Source organism: Dioscorea cayenensis, unplaced genomic scaffold (assembly GCF_009730915.1).
Source record: "Dioscorea cayenensis subsp. rotundata cultivar TDr96_F1 unplaced genomic scaffold, TDr96_F1_v2_PseudoChromosome.rev07_lg8_w22 25.fasta BLBR01002026.1, whole genome shotgun sequence".
Classification (NCBI taxonomy): domain Eukaryota; kingdom Viridiplantae; phylum Streptophyta; class Magnoliopsida; order Dioscoreales; family Dioscoreaceae; genus Dioscorea; species Dioscorea cayenensis.
Window position 1 is genome coordinate 1 of NW_024088417.1, and position 20560 is coordinate 20560.

General features: G+C 43.1%; 1 non-coding gene across 1 annotated transcript; it reads right to left on the minus strand.

Annotated features, from left to right (window-relative positions):
• Window positions 1-8750: 8750 nt before the first annotated feature.
• LOC120257337 lies at window positions 8751-8857 on the minus strand. Its single transcript, XR_005535649.1, has one exon. It is a non-coding gene; the product is annotated as a small nucleolar RNA R71 (small nucleolar RNA).
• Between the last annotated feature and the right edge of the window lie 11703 nt (window positions 8858-20560).

Here is a 20560-nt window from a genome sequence, read left to right on the forward strand (position 1 = left end):
TTTCCCAAAATGATATCTTCTTGTTCTCCATGGCTTCCATATGCCCTACAAAGCAAATAATAGACGATTAAACGCGAAACGGGCGTCAAACCTCACAAAATACATGCAAAGTGCGCACGATATATATATGAAAACACCTACATTTAGACACTTATCACTCTCGTACCAACCTTCTTCCTAATGGAATCATGATGTCAGAGCCATAGAACCTCTCCAAAACCTTGGCCAATACCCCTCGAAACCCTAGCTGAAGCCCTCTCACAAGTTGGGGAAAAGATGGAGAAAAAAATACCAAAATTGGGGTTGAATCGGCTTTAAATAGGGCTGGAATCTAGCAACTCCACGGGCTTGGACGATACACGCGCCCGTGCGGGATTTCCACACGGCCGTGGATAATTTCCACACACATGTGTGGAATCTCTGTTTCTTTGGTTTCTCGGCTGGTTGTAAACAGTGCTGCTGCAGTGCTCTTCTACAGTCTTCGACCTGAATAACTTCTGAATTCCATACTTTCATCGGGGTAACACAAACGGGCACACGTTCACGTCGTGAATCACTTGCTTCTTCAATGATATATATGTTGGTGGGGTTATTGTTCTTGTATGCATAAGACGGAATGCTCGAGTGTGACTGCCTTTGTGCCTTCCAAATGGATGTACTCACTCGAATGCGAGGAGGTTGGCACACACTCTAGCATCTCACACCTGTCCTATGTCTTCGCGTTTGAACCTTAGCAAGATCTCCTCCAAAATAGGTGCATTATGATCCACATTGGCCTATTTCCTTCATACTCAGCTCCACAGCCCTACCTGCGTAAAAGTAACATAAAAACACACATATTAATGTAAAAACCTGAGAAAAGTAATGCTCAACATAAGGAATAAACGCTTCGCATTCATATCGCACAAGCACTTATCAAACTCCCCCACACTTAAGCTTTTGCTTGTCCTCAAGCAAACATTAAAACATTCTGTGCATCAATGAAGAAAATATTGAAAGTGCTTGGCCTTAGGTTCACCGAGGTATACAAAGAAAGTATTCTACAAGTAAGGAAAATTTTAACACTAAATACGAAAAATCAATGCTCTAGCTAAAAACTTGAATCAAAAAGGACAACAAACCCGAATTTCGTGTAAGTGTGTGAACTCACTCAAAGCACCCCAAGTTATACTCCTCAAAGTTCTAAGTACAAGGGACTTAATTATCTACAAAAGTGATAAAAATTTTAAAAGATGGTAGTAGCTTCACACATCTTCTAAGGTAGCCCTTTCCAAAGCGGCCGCTAAGGTGGCTTTCACACTTTCGAGGTGGTAGCTCTTTCCACCCGAGTGGTAGCTTTCACTCATCCTATGAGATAGCTCTTTCTCTCATTAGGGCATAACTAGTATCCGACTTGTGAGAGTAGCTTCATACTTCATAGGTGGTAGCTCTTTCCACCCAACGAACACAAATAAACAATAATACTATTTTGTTCCTTCTTTTCATTTTTTCCTTTTTTTTCAGAGTTTAATATAAAACATAAACCTAACTAATCCCTTTAACATCAAACATGAGTTTCCAGTAGAGTTCAAAGAGTGAGTAGTGCACTAAGTGTAAATCTGGCAAAAACCTGAGAAAAGGAATGCTCAACATAAGGAAAGAATGCTTCGCATTCATATCACACAAGCACTTATCAAAAGCTGACTTTGAAGTAAAAGAGCCAATGTGGATCACAATGCACCAATTTTGGAGGAAATCTTGCTAAGGTTCAAACGCGAAGACATAGGTCGAGTGTGAGATGCTAGAGTGTGTGCCAACCTCCTCATATTCGAGTTTAGCACATCCATGTGGAGGGGCACAAAGGCAGTCACACTCGAGCATTCTGACTTATGCACATATAACAAGAGCTCCACCAACTTGCCAATCATTAAAGAAGTGATCTACGACGTGAACATGTGCCCGTTTGCGTTACTCCGATGAAAGTATGGACTCAGGAAGTATTTTAGGTTAGGGACTTTAGCGGAACACTGTTCACAACCGGCCGAGAAAACATAAGTTCAGAGAATCGACACAGGCGTGTGGAAATTATCCACACCCATGTGGAAATTCCGCAAGGGCGCGTGAAGCATCCACGCCCGTGTAGTCGCCAGATTCTAGCCCTATTTAAAGCCGAATCAGCCCCGATTTTAGTATTCTTTTCTCCATTTTTTCCCCAACTTCTGAGAGGGCTTCGGCTAGGGTTTTGAGGGGTATTGGCCAATGTTTTGGAGAGGTTCTACGGCTCCAACATCGTCATTCCTTAGGAAGAATATTGGTAGGGGAGCTTCCGACGAGGCATATCCTATACCGGACGACGGAATCCTTGGACGACGAGTAGAGGACTTTCGACATGACCATCGATACGACTATCGAGGGGGTTTCTTTATGGATTCATTGCTTTTACATTCTATTTCTTTGATTGTACTTAGCTCCATGGAGAGCTAAACCCCTAGTGGGTACTTGGGTATTTGTGAACCCTAAGATGTATTCGTTTCATTGAATCTCTTTATTATGCTTTCAATAGATTGATGTTTATTGTGAGTTCCAGCATTGAATGCTTGATTATACGAACATTTCCCCTAGCGTGACACTAGGGTTGAGAGTTCTCATTGGTAACCTTGTGAGTGAGTGACACGCCACGAGCGTTAAACAAAGCTAGGTTGGAGAGGGTTGAGAGGGTGAGTTGAGAGGTATAGGAGCGCCCCCTTTCCCCTTCGACGTGATAGATTCTACCTCCGTTCCTTGAGTTCTTTGCGGCCATGGTTGAGTGAATGGTCAAAGGGATGAACCTCCGCTGGGCTTAGTTGCGCGTGCAACGGAGTGAAGCGTTGAGGTGATCTTAGTATCTAGGGCTTAATCATGGTTAGGGATCTTCTACCTGGACCAAAGGGTTAGGTCTATAATTAGGAAGAGATTTATCACTTGGAATCCCTAGAGCTCATTGCAACTCTATGCGAGTGCGAGGTTTAGAGGTTATCTAATCTCTCCTCTGGGACATGTATAGAGTTAGGCATAGTTGACGTTAGATTTGGGACTATGTAATTAAGGATTTCCACGACTCACCATTGCATTGATTGGGAAACATAATAGAGGGTTCTTGCACTTGAAATAATTATCCTAGGTGGAGCATTATCCTAGTACCCCATCTTTATCGATTGCCTTACCTTCTCCTTTATTCGTGCCTTCTTACTTGTTGTTTTTACTTTCGAGAATTGAATCACTGTCACACTTATCATCAATGATCTTTCACATAGCTAAGAATTGAATTAAGTATTTTTATTCTCATTCCCTGTGGATTCCATACCCTCTCATCCGGGATTATTACTTCGATAAACCCATGCACTTGCGGGATATACGCAAGGGGACCTTGTCACCCATATAGCAATACCTACAATTCTGGTTGGAAGAATCATCCAAATTTCTCATGGAGTAATCAAGGTCCACAAAAGGCAATGGGGTCACCGGGTTTCCAACAACAACAACAAGCCCCTCAGGTGGAAAGCAGAGTGTCAGGTTTGGAAACCCGAATGAATGACTTAGAGAAGCACTTGACTAGATTTATGCAATCTGCAAATACAAGGTTTGAATTAGTTGAGGCTACACTTTGTAACCACACCGGCTCTTTGCATAACCTTGAAAATCAGGTGGGGCAAATTGCGAAGCCTCTTTCTAAAAGGCCACATGGAAGCTTGCCGAGTAATACAGAGACCAACCCTAGAGAGCATGTGAAGGCGATCACTTTGAGAAGTGGTCGTGAGGTTGAAGGTAGGCTTCCGAATGAGAAGCCAAAAGAACACGCACATGAGGTTATAGAGGTGGAAGAGGGAACAAGCAAAGAGAAAGAGGTGGCACCACCACCTTTCAAGCCAAGAATCCCTTATCCCTCTAGATTGAAAAATGACCAAGGGGATGGACAATACAAGAAGTTCCTGAGTTTGTTCAAGCAACTCTACATCAATATTCCTTTTGTTGAGGCATTAGCCCAAATGCCTAAGTATGGGATGTTCTTGAAAGACTGGTTGACTAACAAGAGGTAGTTGGAGGAAAGTGCTTCAATGATTTTAGATGGTTCATGCTCGACAGTATTGCAAAAGAACATGCCGAACAAGAGGAAAGACTCGGGAAGCTTCATCATTCCGTGTAATATTGGCAATCTAGGTGAGGAAATGGCATTGGCGGACTCAGGGGCCAGTATCAACGTTATGCCATACACCTTCTTTCAAAAGCTAGGTTTGGGTGAGCCTAGGCCTACTTGGATGACTTTGCAACTAGCGTACCGAATAGTATGACATCCAAGAGGCATCATTAAAGAAGTGCTTATCAAGGTGGACAAGTACATTTTTTCGGTTGACTTTGTAGTGCTAGACGTCGATGAGGATGCGGATGTACCTTTGATACTTGGGAGACCGTTCTTGCGGACTTCCAAGGCATTGATTGACATGGACGGCGGAGATGACAGGCTCACATACCGCCTTGCTGAAGCCATGCGCCATTCTCTTGATTTCAATGATACTTTATACTTTCTAGACACTATTGATGAGATTATTGATGAATACATGCAGGAAATGATCAATCCGGACCCATACGAGGGTTTGTTCGACCAAGAGGAGGATTATGAAGAAGTAATGATGCTTGGTGCAACTGAAGAAGTACCATCTACCTCGGGGATCTTGAAGAAGGTGCTCCAGAAAATGAAGACGGCTAGGAGACGCCACCGGAAACACTCCAAGTCTGTTGGAGACGTACGTGAACCGAATAAGTTGGACGAATCATTGTTAGGTGGTCCGAAGCCCGATAATTCACCTTCTACCCTCAAGAGACTTTCCACATCATGCTTTGAAGCCATGGGTAAGAGGGCGATCACACTCAAGCCCGATAACTCACTTCCCTCATATTTGAGTTAGCACAACCATTTAGAGGGGCACAAGGGCGCTCACACTCAAGCATTCCGACTTATGCATATAGAACAAGATCTCCACCAACTTGTCCACCATTAAAGAAACAAAGTGATCCACGACGTGAACGTGTGCCCGTTTGCGTCACCTCGATGAAAGTATGGACTCGGGAAGTATTTTAGGTCAGGTACTTTAGCGGAATATCGCAGAGAGAATACTGTAGCAACACTGTTCATAACCGCCCGAGAAAACAGGAATTCAGAGAATCTACATGGGATTGTGGAAATTATACACGGTCGTGTGGAAATTCCACATGGGCGTCTAAAAAATCCACAGGCCCATGTGGTCGCCCGATTCCAGCCTTATTTAAAGCTGATTTAGCCCAGATTTCAGCATTCTTTTCTCCACCTTTTCCCCAACTTGAGAGAGGGTTTCGGCTATGATTTTGAGAGGTATTGGCTAAAGTTTTAGAGAGGTCCAACGGCACCGACATCGTCATTCCTGAGGAAGAAGGTTGGTAGGGAGCTTCGGTCGAGGTGTATCCTATACCGGACGAGGGAATCCTTGGACGACGAGTAGAGGACTTTCCACAAGACCATTGACACGACCACCAAGGTGGTTTCTCTATGGATTCATTGCTTTTACATTCTATTTCTTTGATTGTACTTAGCTCCATGGAGAGCTAAACCCCTAGTGGTTACTTAGGTATTTGTGAACGCTAGGATGTATTTGTTTCATTGAATCTCTTTATTATGCTTTCAATTAATTGATGTTTGTTGTGAGATACAACCTTTAATGCTTGTTTGTATGAACATTTCCCTTAGAGTGACACTAGGGTTGAGAGTTCTTGTTGGTAGCCTTGTGAGTGAGTGACACACCATGAGCGTTAGACAAAGCTAGGTTGGAGAGGGTTGAGAGGATGAGTCGAGAGGTACATGAGCGTCCCCTTTCCCCTCCGACATGATAAATTCTACCTCTGTTCCTCGAGTTCTTTGTGGCCATAATAGAGTGAATGGTCTAAGGGATGAACTTCTGCTGGGGCTTAGTTGTGCGTGCAACAGAGTGAAGCATTGAGGTGATCTTAGTATGTATGGCTTAATTGTGGTTAGGGACCTTTCACCTGGACCAAAGGGTTAGGTCTATATTTAGGAAGAGATTTATCACTTCTAATCCCTAGAGCTCATTGCAATTCTATTCGAGTGCGAGGTTGAGAGGTTATCTAATCTCTTCTCGGGGACATGTATAGAGTTAGGCATAGTTGACCTTAGATTTGGGATTATGTATTCAAGGATTTCCACGACTCACCATTACATTGATTAGGAAGCATAATAGAGGGTTCTTGCACTTGAAACTATTGTCCTAGGCAGAGCATTATCCGAGTACCCCATCTTTATCGATTGCTTTACCTCCTCCTTTACTCGTGCTCTCTTACTTGTTGTTTTTAGTTTTGAGAATTGAATCATTTTCACACTTATCACTACCGATCTTTCACATAGCTAAGAAGCGGATTAAGTGTTTTTATTCCCTATTCCCTGTGGATTAGATACTCGCTCATCCGGGATTATTACTTTGACAAACCCATGCACTTGCGTTATATGCGCAAGGGGACCTTGTCAACTCCTCAGGCTCCCTCGGCACCTCCAGCATCCCCATCACCTATTCTAGCACCACATGATCCACCATGTGCTTCTCCACCACCACAAGCAGCAGAGGAGCTGACAGAGCATGACACCGACATTTGACTTTATTTTTCTGTATTTTCTTGATTTTGCATTTTATTTTAGACTTGTTCACTCAGAAAGGATTCTCCTTCTGAGTTTATTTTCACTTTGCAGTTCTAGTTGTATTCATTGCTTTATCTTTTATACACTGGAGTGATTTTTTGTTTTTATTGAGCTTCACTGAACCCCCTCATGTATGCGTGTATATGGTCTTGTCATCTTGGGAATTGAGACTTTGTCATGGGCACGGCCAAGGTGCTTCGGCACTTGCCCATGTGAGCTTCACAACCCGTCGGAACATTACTCCCAAGGACAACACGACACTAGGATTCAGGGAAGTATTGTTTTGATTGCTTCTCTCACATGTATTCTTCATTGATATACATTATGAGTGAGCTTGCATGTGTACATTGGGGACAATGTACAACTTAAGTGTGGGGGGAAGTTTCATAGTACACATATCTTTTATATTAGTTTTGATTATTATACATTCTCACATAGCCAATGGCGGTTCACCTTAGTTACAATGATTGTATTCTTGAGTTTAGGAGAAATTTTAACATTGAATGTTTTCATGCTCTAGTTCTTGCTTGAATTTCTAGGAATTTTTAACCGATTTACACTCAGTGCACTACTCACTCTTTAAACTCTATTGGAAACTCATGTTCGACGTTAAAGGGACTAGTTATAGTTGTTTCTTTCGTTAAAAAAAATGGAAAATGAAAAGAAAGAACAAAATAGTTTTATTGTTTATTTGTGTTTGTTGGGTTGAAAGAGCTACCACCTATGAAGTATGAAGCTACTCTCATAAGTCGGATACTAGCTATGCCCTAATGAGAGAAAGAGCTATCTCATAGGATGAGTGAAAGCTGCCACTCCGGTAGAAAGAGCTACCACCTCAAAAGTGTGAAAGCCACCTTAGCGGCCGCTTTGGAAAGCGCTACCTTAGAGGATGTGTGAAGCTACTACCATCTTTGAAATTGTTGTCACTTTTGTAGATAAATAAGTCCCTTGTACTTAGAACTTTTAGGAGTATACCTTGGGTTGTTTTGAGTGAGTTCACACACGTACACGATTTTGGGTTTGTTGTCATTTTTTATTCAAGTTTTTAGCTAGAGCTTTGACTTTTTTTTGTATTTAATGTTGAAATTTCCCTTACTTGTAGAATGCTCTCTCTGTACACTTTGGTGAACCTACGGCCAAGCACTTCCAATATTTCCTTCATCTATGCACAGAATGTTTAATTTTTGCTTGAGGACAAGCAAAAGCTTAAGTGTGGGGGAGTTTGATAAGTGCTTAAGTGTGAAGGAAATATTACTTAAACATGAGTATATTAAGTGTTCTTATTCCCTACTCCCTGTGGATTCGATACCCGCTCATTCGGGATTATTACTTCGACAAACCCGTGCACCTGCGGGATATACGCAATGGACCTTGTCAAGTTTTTGGCGCCATTACCGGGGAGTAGGTTTTCAGAGATACTTTGCACTTTGTTTTCTTAGATATTTCACAATGGGTTCCATTTCATATCTTCTTATTCTATCATCGTTCTGATTTTTTTTTCTTTCTTTTTGGGAACAACTCCAGGTTATGAGCCGAGTGAATCACTCAATATTGATTGAAGGAGATCCTGAGCTTGAACATACACTTAGAAGAAAAGGGAAAGAGCCTATGCAAGAGTAGTCTAATTTAGCTGGTTTGGAAGTGGAAGGATCTGAAAACATGGCAGAACAGAATGAGCAACAACGGACATTATCTGATTATGCCAGACCTTCAGTATTGGGGACACAATCAGGCATTGTGCATCCCCCGATCACAGCTCAGAATTTTGAGGTGAAGCCGGCATTCATCCACATGTTGCAGCAATCCGCAAAGTTTAACGGTTTGGCCGATGAGGATCCAAACAGATCATATACTGAGTTTTTCTCGAGGTGTGTGATATCGTCGAAGATAAAGCGGAGTGACGGATGATGCCATCAAGTTGAGAGCCTTCCCATTTTCCCTAAAGGGGAGAGCGAAGCAGTGGCTACACTCATTACCTAGAGCATCATTTACCACATGGGAGGAGATGGTAGAAGCTTTTCTTGCCAGTTATTTCCCTCCCAGAAAATCAGCAAATCTTAGGAATGAGATCTCATCCTTTGTTAAGTTGGAATTGGAGTCTCTATTCGAGACATGGGAAATGTTCAAGGAACTCCTGAGAAAGTGCCCGCAACACGGATTTCTGGAGTGGATGATTGTTCAGACCTTTTACAATAGTTTGAATCCGAGTACAAGGCAACTCTTGGATTGTTCAGATCTTCTAACTTCAAATAGAGTGGCGGCCGTGACTAATTGCACCGGGTGTGGTGGAGGACATGCTCCCTCCGATTGCCCGATCTCTATTGGTGATGTTTCTTTGGTGGAGACCTCAAGGAAACCCATATGAGAAGTGGTCATGAGGTTGAAGGTACAAGCAAAGAGAAAGTGGTGGCACCCCCACCTTTCATGCCAAGAATCCCTTATCCCTCTAGATTGAAGAATGACCAAGGGGATGAACAGTACAAGAAGTCCCTGAGTTTGTTCAAGCAACTCCACATCAATATTGCTTTTGTTGAGGCATTAGCCCAAATGCCTAACTATGCGAAGTTCTTGAAAGACTTGTTGACTAACAAGAGGAAATTGGAGGAAAGTGCTTCAGTGATTTTAGATGCTTCATGCTCGGTGGTATTGCAAAAGAACATGCCGAACAAGAAGAAGGACCCGGGAAGCTTCATCATTCGGTGTAATATTTGCAATCTAGGTAAGGAAATGGCATTGGCGGACTCAGAGGCCAGTATCAATGTTATGCCATACACCATCTTTCAAAAGCTAGGCTTGGGCTAGCCTAGGCCTACTCGGATGACTTTGCAACTAGCGGACAGAACAGTACGACATCCGAGAGGCATCATTGAACACGTGCTTGTCAAGGTGGGCAAGTACATTTTTCCAGTTAACTTTGTAGTGCTAGACGATGAGGATGCAGATGTACCTTTGATACTTGGGAGACCGTTCCTGTGGACTTCCAAAGCATTGATTAACATGGACGGTGGAGAGCTAATTTTGAGGGTTGGGGATGACAAGCTCACATACCGCCTTGCTGAAGCCATATGGCATTCTCTTGATTTCGATGATACTTTATACTTTCTAGACACTACTGATGAGATTGTTGATGAATACATGCAGGAAATGTTCAATACAGACACATACGAGGGTTTGTTCGACCAAGAGGAGGATTATTAAGAAGTAATGATGCTTGGTGTGATGGAAGAAGTACCATCTACACTGGGGATCTTGAAGAAGGTGCTCCAAAAAATGAAGAGGGCTAGGAGACGCCACCGGAAACACTACAAGTCTGTTGGAGACGTACGTGAACCGAAGAATTTGGATGAGTCATTATTTGGTGGCCCGAAGCCTGATAATTCACCTTCTACCATCAAGAGACTTTGCACATCATGTTTTCAAGCCATGGATAAGAGTGCAACTTTCATTCATGAACCACCATGAGGTAGCACAAGATACGTCAAGCTTAGTGACGTTAAACAAACGCTTCTTGGGAGGCAACCCAACTGTTTACTATTTTCTTATCTTCTAGTTTAGTTTGTTTGCATGAATAAATTGTTAAGTGTTGGTGTCTTGATTTTTAGACGCTTGTGCTGAGATTTTCTTGTGAACTTTGAATATTCATCGTGTGTTTTCATGTGGAATTGGCGAAGTTATGTCGTTTGAGCTTTATTTCATGTTTTTTTCGCTGGTAAAACTCACATACTTGGGCAGGCTCTGAGTGTGTAAACATGTTCAGAAACTTTCTGCAGTGCCTGCAGGTTTTTCTAAGGCATCCAGTGAAAAAGCACGAGCGGGTGGAATTTCCACACGCCCCTGGATTTGTATTGCGAGCTCATCCAGAGAACGCACAGAGGCTTGCGGCTGCCCCTGTGAACGACTATGCGACTGTCACACGCCCGTGGGTAATTTCCGCACGGGCGTGTCAATTCCTGCAGAGTTGGGCGGATTATCCTGAGAGCAAACAGGTGCGTGGACTCGCCCCTGTGGGTGACCTTGTCAACCACACACGGGCGTGGGTAATTTCCACACGCACGTGCGAAATGCTGCAGAGGAGTTCTCTCCATTCCGAGAAAACACAGGGGCGTGTGGCTGCCCCTGTGAGTTTGGCATGTGAATGTCCACGCCCGTGCGGAATTTCCGCACGGGCGTGTAGAACACTTGGCAATTTTCTCGGATGTTCAAGGAAGCCACAGGGGCGTGCGGCTGCCCTTGTGGATCGTGCGCACGGGCGTGGGTATTTTTTGCACGTGCGTGCGAAAGCAGTCAGAGTTGAAGGAGTGTTTTCCCAAGAGCGCACAGGGGTATGTGTACGCCCCTGTGGCTGTCTTGTAATGAGGCGCACGGACGTGGGCAATATCCACACGCCCGTGTGTATGCACAGAATTCCAAGAGACTCAATTTTTTCCTTAAAAAAAGCCTTGTGAACCATCTTATTCCTCATCTCCAGTCGCCTGAAAACTACTTCTGATCATCTTCTCGACTGATCACCGTTGTTTTGGAGGATTTTTCTTCGCATATCATGCCAATTTTTAGAGTTTTCGCATTTATTTCATCGGTAACCTTTTTTCTTTGCCAACTCTTGTTTTTCGTAGATTGAATGTCTTCATGAGCATAAATTTTCATTTAACAATGCATGGTGCATGTTTAGAAAGCATCTAGAAGCATTTTTAAAGTTAAATTTTTTAGAATTATTGTGCACCCGTGCGGTTTCTTTTCACACCCTGGAGATCCACACAGGTGTGGGTAATTTCCACAGGCCCGTGTGGAATTCAGCAGTACACCGTTCTTGAGCCTCTTTCATCATTCTCTTTTTTTTTGTATTATAGGTATGGTACCGTGAGTGAGGAAGAATGAAGTTAAGTATCTCAGAGTCACCCCACCCGAGCCAATACACATGGATTTCTCAAATCCCGAGCATCAGACTCGATTTGGGAAACTTTCAGCACTTGGTTTTAGTCAGACTCATTTTGTGGATTTGCAAGTGCTATGAGATGTTCAGTGGGGTGACGAACTAGCTGATGAGATTGATGAGATGCTAGCAGTAGGAAGCTGGAGGGGGCTAGCTTACCGCACATTGACGCTTGAGGTTTTAGCGTCTTTTGAGTTTCATCTGATGCATGGGAGATTTGACACTATGGAGGCTATACAGTTTCGGGCATTCGAACATCCATTTTCCATGAGTGTCACTAAGTTTTCGATTCGGATGGGCCTGTACGATGTTGCATATACAGGTACAGTGGAGTATGGTTGTTTACCTGCGGATTTTCTAGTATCAATGACTCCACATCATGTGTATAGGATTCTGTGTGGACATGGGGATTATGAACCAGGGATTTTGAAGGCCACTAGCCTATCCCGATTGAGCTACAAGGATTTGTACGCGGTTATCAGCAGGTCTGTATTAGGTCGAGCCGATAACACAGCTGCTCTGACCAGGCAGGATTTGCTCTTTTTATACTCCATGGCCCGCAATGTGCCGATTCACTTGGGGTGCATATTAGCGGATATTCAGAGGTACCCCTCTTGCGTTTGAGATTATCAGGATGATGGGGTTGGTACAGAGATGTGTTCCAGGGGTCTATATTATTGTTACAGCTACCCTAGAGACCGCCAGGAGCAGAGGAGATACTGCAGAGGGTTCCTAATAGATTCCCAGATCCCTCGCAGCACAGAGTCCTCCAGCTTATGACCGTATTGTGGGTGAGATTCGGACCCAGATAGCAAAACTCCGAGTTATCCAGGCAGTGCAGTACACTGAGATGTTAGACCATTTCGACATGATACAGCGGCTACTGATGGGTAGGCCACTGGTTCCCCCACCACCTCCTCCGGCATCTCCCTCACCACTTCCACCAGCACCCTTCGATTTAGCACCACCAGTAGCAGTAGCAGTTGAGCCAGAGGATAACGCCGACACCTCACTTTTATTTCTTTTATTTCTTTTACTTTTATGCATTTCATTTTAGACTTGTTCACTCAGAAAGGATTCTCCTTTTGAGTTTATTTTCATTTTGTATCTCGAGTTGTATTCCTTGCTTTATCTTTTATATACTCGGGTTGATTTTGTCTTTATTGAGCTTGACTGAACCCCCTCGTGTATGCGTGCAAATGGTCTTGTCCTCTTGGGAATTGAGACTTTGTCATGGGCACAGCCAAGGTGCTTCGGCACTTGCCCGTGTGAGCTTTACAACCCGTCAGAACATTACTCCCAAGGGCTTAGCTCCATCAAACGCGACACTAGGAGTCAGGGAGTATTGTTTTGATTGTTTCTCCCACATATATTCTTCATTAATATATATTTTTTGAGTGAGTTCGAATATGTACATTGGGGACAATGTACAACTTAAGTGTGGGGGAGTTTAATAGTGCACAAATCTTTTTTATCGTTCTTGAATGATATACATGCTCACATAGCCAATGGTGGTTCACCTTAGTTACAATGATTGTATTCTTGAGTTTAGGAAAAATTTTAACATTGAATGTTTTCATGCTCTAGTTCTTTCTTGAATTTCTAAGAATTTTTACCCGATTTACACTCAGTGCACTACTCACTCTTTAAACTCTATTGGAAACTCATGTTTGATGTTAAAGGGACTAGTTATAGTTGTTTCTTGTGTTAAATTCTGGAAAAAAAAAGTTTTATTGTTTATTTGTGCTTGTTGGGTGGAAAGAGCTACCACCTATGAAGTATGAAGCTACTCTCATAAGTCGGATACTAGCTATGCCCTAATGAGAGAAAGAGCTATCTCATAGGATGAGTGAAAGCTACCACTCTAGTAAAAAGAGCTACCACCTCGAAAGTGTGAAAGCCACTTAAGCGGCCGCTTTGGAAAGGGCTACCTTAGAGGATGTGTGAACCTACTACCATCTTTGAAATTGTTGTCACTTTCGTAGATAAATAAGTCCCTTGTACTTAGAACTTTGAGGACTATACCTTGGGTTGTTTTGAGTGAGTTCACACACGTACACGATTTTGGGTTTGTTGTCCTTTTTGATTCAAGTTTTTAGCTAGAGCTTTTGTTTTTTGTATTTAATGTTAAAATTTCCCTTACTTGTAGAATGCTCTCTCTGTACACTTTGGTGAACCTAAGGCCAAGCACTTCCAAAATTTCCTTCATCTATGCACCGAATGTTTAATTTTTGCTTGAGGACAAGCAAAAGCTTAAGTGTGGGGGAGTTTGATAAGTGCTTGTGTGATATTAATGCGAAGCATTCTTTCCTTATGTTGAGCATTACTCTTCTCGGGTTTTTACACTAATATGTGTGTTTTTATGTTTTTTTTCGTGCAGGTAGGATTGTGAGGCCGATTATGAAGGAAAGAAGCCAATGTGGATCATAATGCACCGATTTTGGAGGAAATCTTGCTAAGGTTCAAACGCGAAGGCATAGGTCGGGTGCGAGATGCTAGAGTGTGTGCCAACCTCCTCGTATTTGAGTTAGCACAACCATTTGGAGGGGCACAAGGGCAATCACACTCAAGTCAGATACTGTAGCAAAGTACTGTAGCAGCACTATTTACAGCCGGCCTAGAAAACAAGAATTCAGAGAATCCACACGGGCGTGTGAAAATTATACACGGCCGTGTGGAAATTCCACATGGGCGTGTGAAAAATCCACAGGCCCGTGTTGTCGCCCGATTCCAGCCCTATTTAAAGCCGATTCAGGCCCGATTTCAGCATTCTTTTCTCAATCATTTCCCCAACCTGAGAGAGGGTTTCGGCTAGGGTTTTGAGCGGTATTGGCTATGGTTTTGGAGAGGTCCTACGGCTCCACCATCGTCATTCCTGAGGAAGAAGGTTGGTAGGGGATCTTCCATCGAGGTGTATCCTATATCGGACGAGGGAATCATTGGACAACGAGTAGAGGACTTTCCACAAGACCATCAACATGACCATCGAGACGGTTTCTCTATGGATTCATTGCTTTTATATTCTATTTCTTTGATTGAACTTAGCTCCATGGAGAGCTAAACACCTAGTGGGTACTTGGGTATTTGTGAACCCCAGGATGTATTTGTTTTATTGAAGCATGGTGATGTAAGTGCTTGTGTGATATGAATGCGAAGCATTCTTTCCCTTATGTTGAGCATTAATTTTTCTCGGGTTTTTTTACACTAACATGTGTATTTTTTTATGTTACTTTTCGATGCGGTAGGGTTGTGAGGCCGAGTATGAAGGAAAAGAAGCCAATGTGGATCATAATGCAACGATTTTGGATGAAATCTTGCTAAGGTTCAAACGCGAAGACATAGGTCGGGTGCGAGATGCAAGAGTGTGTGCCAACCTCCTCGTATTTGAGTTAGCACAACCATTTGGAGGGGCACAAGGACAGTCACACTCAAGCATTCCGACTTATGCATATAGAACAAGATCTCCACCAACTTGTCCACCATTAAAGAAACAAAGTGATCCATGACGTGAACGTGTGCCCGTTTGCGTCACCTCGATGAAAGTATAGACTTGGGAAGTATTTTAGGATAGGTACTGTAGCAGAACAATGTAGCAAAAGTACTGTGGTAACACTGTTCACAGCCGGCCGAGAAAATAGGAATTCAGAGAATCCACACGGGCGTGTGGAAATTATACACGGCCGTGTGGAAATTCCACATGGGCGTGTGAAAAATACACAGGCCCGTGTGGTCGCCCGATTCCAGCCCTATCTAAAGCCGTTTCAACCCCGATTTCAGTATTCTTTTGTCCATCTTTTACCTAACTTGAGAGAGGGTTTCGACTAGGGTTTTGAGAGGTATTGGCTAGGGTTTTGGAGAGGTTCTACGTCGCCGACATCCTTATTCCTTAGAAAGAAGGTTGGTAGGGGAGCTTCCGTCGAGACGTATCCTATACTGGACGAGGGAATCCTTGGACGATGAGTAGAGGACTTTCACAAGACCATCGACATGACCATGGATGGCATTTCTCTATTGATTCATTGTTTTTACATTCTATTTCTTTGATTGTACTAAGCTCCATGGAGAGCTAAACCCCTAGTCGGTACTTGGGTATTTGAACCCTAGGATGTATTTGTTTCATTGAATCTCTTTATTATGCTTTCAATTAATTGATGTTTATTGTGAGTTCCAACCTTCAATGCTTGATTGTATGAAAATTTCCCCTAAAGTGACACTAGGGTTGAGAGTTCTTGTTGGTAACCTTGCGAGTGAGTGACATAGCACGAGCGTTAGACAAAGCTAGGTTGGAGAGGGTTGATAGGGTGAGTCGAGAGGTACAGGAGCGTCCCCTTTCCCCTATGACATGATGGATTCTACCTCCGTTTCTCAAGTTCTTTGCGGCCATAATAGAGCGAATGGTCTAAGGGATGACACTCCGCTGGGGCTTAGTTGTGCGTGCAACGGAGTGAAGCATTGAGGTGATCTTAGTATCTAGGGCTTAATCATGGTTAGGGACCTTCCAACTGGACCCAAGGGTTAGGTCTATAATTAGGAAGAGATTTATCACTTGGAATCCCTAGAGCTCATTGCAACTCTATTCGAGTGCGAGGTTGAGAGATTATTTAATCTCTCCTCCGGGACATGTATAGAGTTAGGCATAGTTGACCTTAGATTTGGGACTATGTATTTAAGGATTTCCATAACTCACTATTGTATTGATTAGGAAGCATAATAGAGGGTTCTTGCACTTGAAATGATTGTCCTAGGCGGAGCATTATCTGAGTACCCCATCTTTATCGATTGCCTTACCTCCTCCTTTACTCATGCTCTCTTACTTGTTGCTTTTACTTTTGAGAATTGAATCATTATCACACTTATCACTACTGATCTTTTATATAGCTAAGAAGCGGATTAAGTGTTTTTATTCCCTATTCGCTATGGATTCGATACCCGCTCATCCGGGATTATTACTTCGACAAACCCGTACATTTGTGGGATATACGCAAGCGGATCTTGTCAGGTGCTCTTGTGAGTTGGGCATGTGAATGTCCACGCCTGTGTGGAATTTCTACACGGGCGTATGGAACACTTAGTGATTTTTCTCGGATGTCCAGAAGAGCCATAGGGGCGTGCGGCTGCCCCTTTAGGTCGGGCGCACGGGGGTGGGTATTTTCCGCACACCCGTGCGAGAGTGTTCAGAGACAATGAGGTGTTTTCCACAGAGTGCACAGGGGCGTGTGTACGCCCCTGTGGCTCTCTCATAATGAGGCACACAGGTGAGGGTAATTTCCGCACACCCGTGTGGATGCGCAGAACGCTAAGGGGCACGACTTCTTTTTAAAGAAGAATAGTTTCTCTCCTTCTTCACATCTTCCAGTCTTCTGAAAACACTCTCACATCATTTCCCGACTTCATAGAGCCAATTTGGTGGGAGTTTTGCGAGGTTTTCTGGCCGGTTCTTGATTTTCTCTTCCCTTATCGTCGGCAAGCCCTATTTATGATTTTCTTCATAAATTCATGGTTTCCATCGATGAATTTACAGAAAAATGCTTCGTTTATCCAATTAGAAAGATTATTTGTGTTTTAGAACGAAAAGGAGGTAATTTCACTGTGTATTTTTGGAGTTTTAAGGTGCGGCCGTGCGGCTTTCACACCGCGTAGATCCACACGGTCGTCTGGAAATTCCACACGACCGTGTGGATTTCTATAGTGTAAGTTTATCAACTTGTTTAATCGATTTCGTTTTAAATTTGAAGGTTATGGCACCTCGGTCTAAGAAGCAAGCTGATAAGAGGCCGCGTGAGTCATCCCTTGAGCCTGAGGGCATGAGTTTCGTGATTCCAGAGCATCAGGTTCGCTATGAGCGCCTGTCGAGACTCCGATTTGGATACACTCGATTCCTGGACACGAGTATATTGAGAGATCTACAGCAAGGAGATGAGCTCGCTGATGAGGTCGAGGATCTCGTTTCAGCAGGTGGTTGAAGGCAGTTATTGACGATTAGAGAACCAGCCATCCAAAAATTTGCACTGGAGGTGCTATCATCATTCGAGTTTGATAGATTTTACGCAAGCTTCGACAGTTTAGACACCATTCAGAACATTCTAAGTGAGCTTGCATGTGTACATTGGGGACAATGTACAACTTGTAAATTGAGACTTTGTCATGGGCACGGGCAAGGTGCTTCTGCACTTGCCTGTGTGAGCTTCGCAACCTATCGGAACATTACTCCCAAGGACTTAGCTCAATCAAACGCGACACTAGGATTCAGGGGAGTATTGTTTTGATTGCTTCTCCCACATATATTCTTCATTGATATACATTCTAAGTGAGCTTGCATGTTTACATTGGGGACGTTGTACAACTTAAGTATGGGAGGGAGTTTCATAGTGCACACATTTGTTCTATTGTTCTTGAATGATACATGCTCACATAGCCAATGGTGGTTCAGCCTAGTTGCACTGATTGTATTCTTGAGTTTAGGAGAACTTTTAACATTGAATATTTTCATGCTCTAGTTTTGCTTGAATGTCTAGGAATTTTTACCCGATTTATAACTGTTACACTACTCACTTATTAGACTCTTTTGGAAACTCAAGTTTGATGTTAAAGTGACTAGTTATAGTTGTTTCTTGTGTTAAATTCCAAAAACAAAAAAATGAAAAGAAGGAACAAAATAGTTTTATTGTTAATTTGTGCTTGTTGGGTGGAAAGAGCTACCACCTATGAAGTATGAAGCTACTCTCATAAGTTAGATACTACCTATGCCCTAATGAGAGAAAGATCTATCTCATAGGATGAGTGAAAGCTACCACTCCGGTAGAAAGGGCTACCACCTCGAAAGTGTGAAAGCCACCTTAGCAGCCGCTTTGGAAAGGGCTACCTTAGAGGATGTGTGAAGCTACTACCATCTTTGAAATTGTTGTCACTTTTGTAGATAAATAAGTCCCTTGTACTTAGAACTTTGAGGAGTACACCTTGTGTTGTTTTGAGCGTGTTCACACACATACACGATTTCGGGGTTATTGTCCTTTTTGATTCAAGTTTTTAGCTAGAGCTTTGATTTTTTTGTATTTATTGTTGAAATTTCCCTTAATTGTAGAATGCTCTCTCTGTACACTTTGGTGAACCTAAGGCCAAGCACTTCCAAGATTTCCTTCAACTATGCACCGAATGTTTAATTTTTGCTTGAGGACAAGCAAAAGCTTAAGTGTGGGGGAGTTTGATAAGTGCTTTTGTGATATTAATGCGAAGCATTCTTTCCTTATGTTGAGCATTACTCTTCTCGGGTTTTTACACTAATATGTGTGTTTTTATGTTTTTTTTTTTGTGCAGGTAGGGTTGTGAGGCCGATTATGAAGGAAAGAAGCCAATGTGGATCATAATGCACCGATTTTGGGGGAAATCTTACCAAAGTTCAAACGCGAAAACGTAGGTCAGGTGTGAGATGCTAGAGTGTGTGCCAACCTCTTCATATTCGAGTTGGCACATCCATTTGGAGGGGCACAAGCGTAGTCACACTCGAGCATTCCGACTTATGCACATAGAACAAGACCTCCACCAACTTGTCTATCATTAAAGAAACAAGTGATCCACGACATGACCGTGAGCCCGTTTGAGTTACCCCGATGAAAGCATGGATTCTGGAAGTTATTCAGGCCGGATACTGTAGCAGAGTACTATAACAACACTGTTCACAGCCGGCCGAGAAATCGGAAATTCAGAGAACCCACACGGGCGAGTGGAAATTATCCACGCCCGTTGGAAATTCCACATTGGCGTGTGAAAAATCCACAGGCCCATGTGGTCACCCGATTACAGCTCTATTAAAATCAGTATCAGCCCCGATTTCAACATTCTTTTCTCCATCTTTTCCCCAACCTGAGAGAGGGTTTCAGCTAGGGTTTTAAGAGGTATTGGCTAAGGTTATGGAGAGGTCCTACGGCTCCAACATCGTCATTCCTGAGGAAGAAGGTTGGTAGGGGATCTTCCGTCGAGGTGTATCCTATACCGGATGAGGGAATCCTTGGACGACGAGTAGAGGACTTCCCACAAGACCATCGACACGACCATCGAGGGGGTTTTCTATGGATTCATTCCTTTTACATTCTATTTCTTTGATTGTACTTAGCTCCATGGAGAGCTAAACCCCTAGTGGGTACTTGGGTATTTGTGAACGCTAGGATGTATTTGTTTCATTGAATCTCTTTATTATGCTTTCAATTAATTGATGTTTACTGTGAGTTCCAACCTTGAATGCTTGATTGTATGAACATTTCTCCTAGAGTGACACTAGGGTTGAGAGTTCTTGTTGGTAACCTTATGAGTGAGTGACACAGCATGAGCGTTAGACAAAGCTAGGTTGGAGATGGTTGAGAGGGTGAGTCGAGAGGTACAGTAGCATCCCCTTTCCCCTCCGACGTGATAGATTCTACCTCCGTTCCTCGACTTCTTTGTGGCCATAATAGAGTGAATGGTTTAAGGGATGACCCTCCGCTGGGGCTTAGTTGCGCGTGCAACGGAGTGAAGCGGTGAGGTGATCTTAGTATCTAGGGCTTAATCGTAATTAGGGACCTTCCACCTGGACCAAAGGGTTAGGTCTATAATTAGGAAGAGATTTATCACTTGGAATCCCTAGAGCTCTTTGCAATTCTATTCGAGTGCAAGGTTAAGAGGTTATCTAATCTCTCCTCCGGGACATGTATAGAGTTAGGCATAGTTGACCTTAGATTTGGGACTATTTAATTAAGGATTTCCATGACTCACCATTGCATCGATTAGGAAGCATAATAGATGGTTCTTGCACTTGAAACAATTGTCCTAGGTGGAGCATTATCCGAGTACCCCATCTTTATCGATTGCCTTACCTCCTCCTTTACTCGTGCTCTCTTACTTGTTGCTTTTAGTTTTGAGAATTGAATCATTGTCACACTTGTCACTAGCAATACGTAATA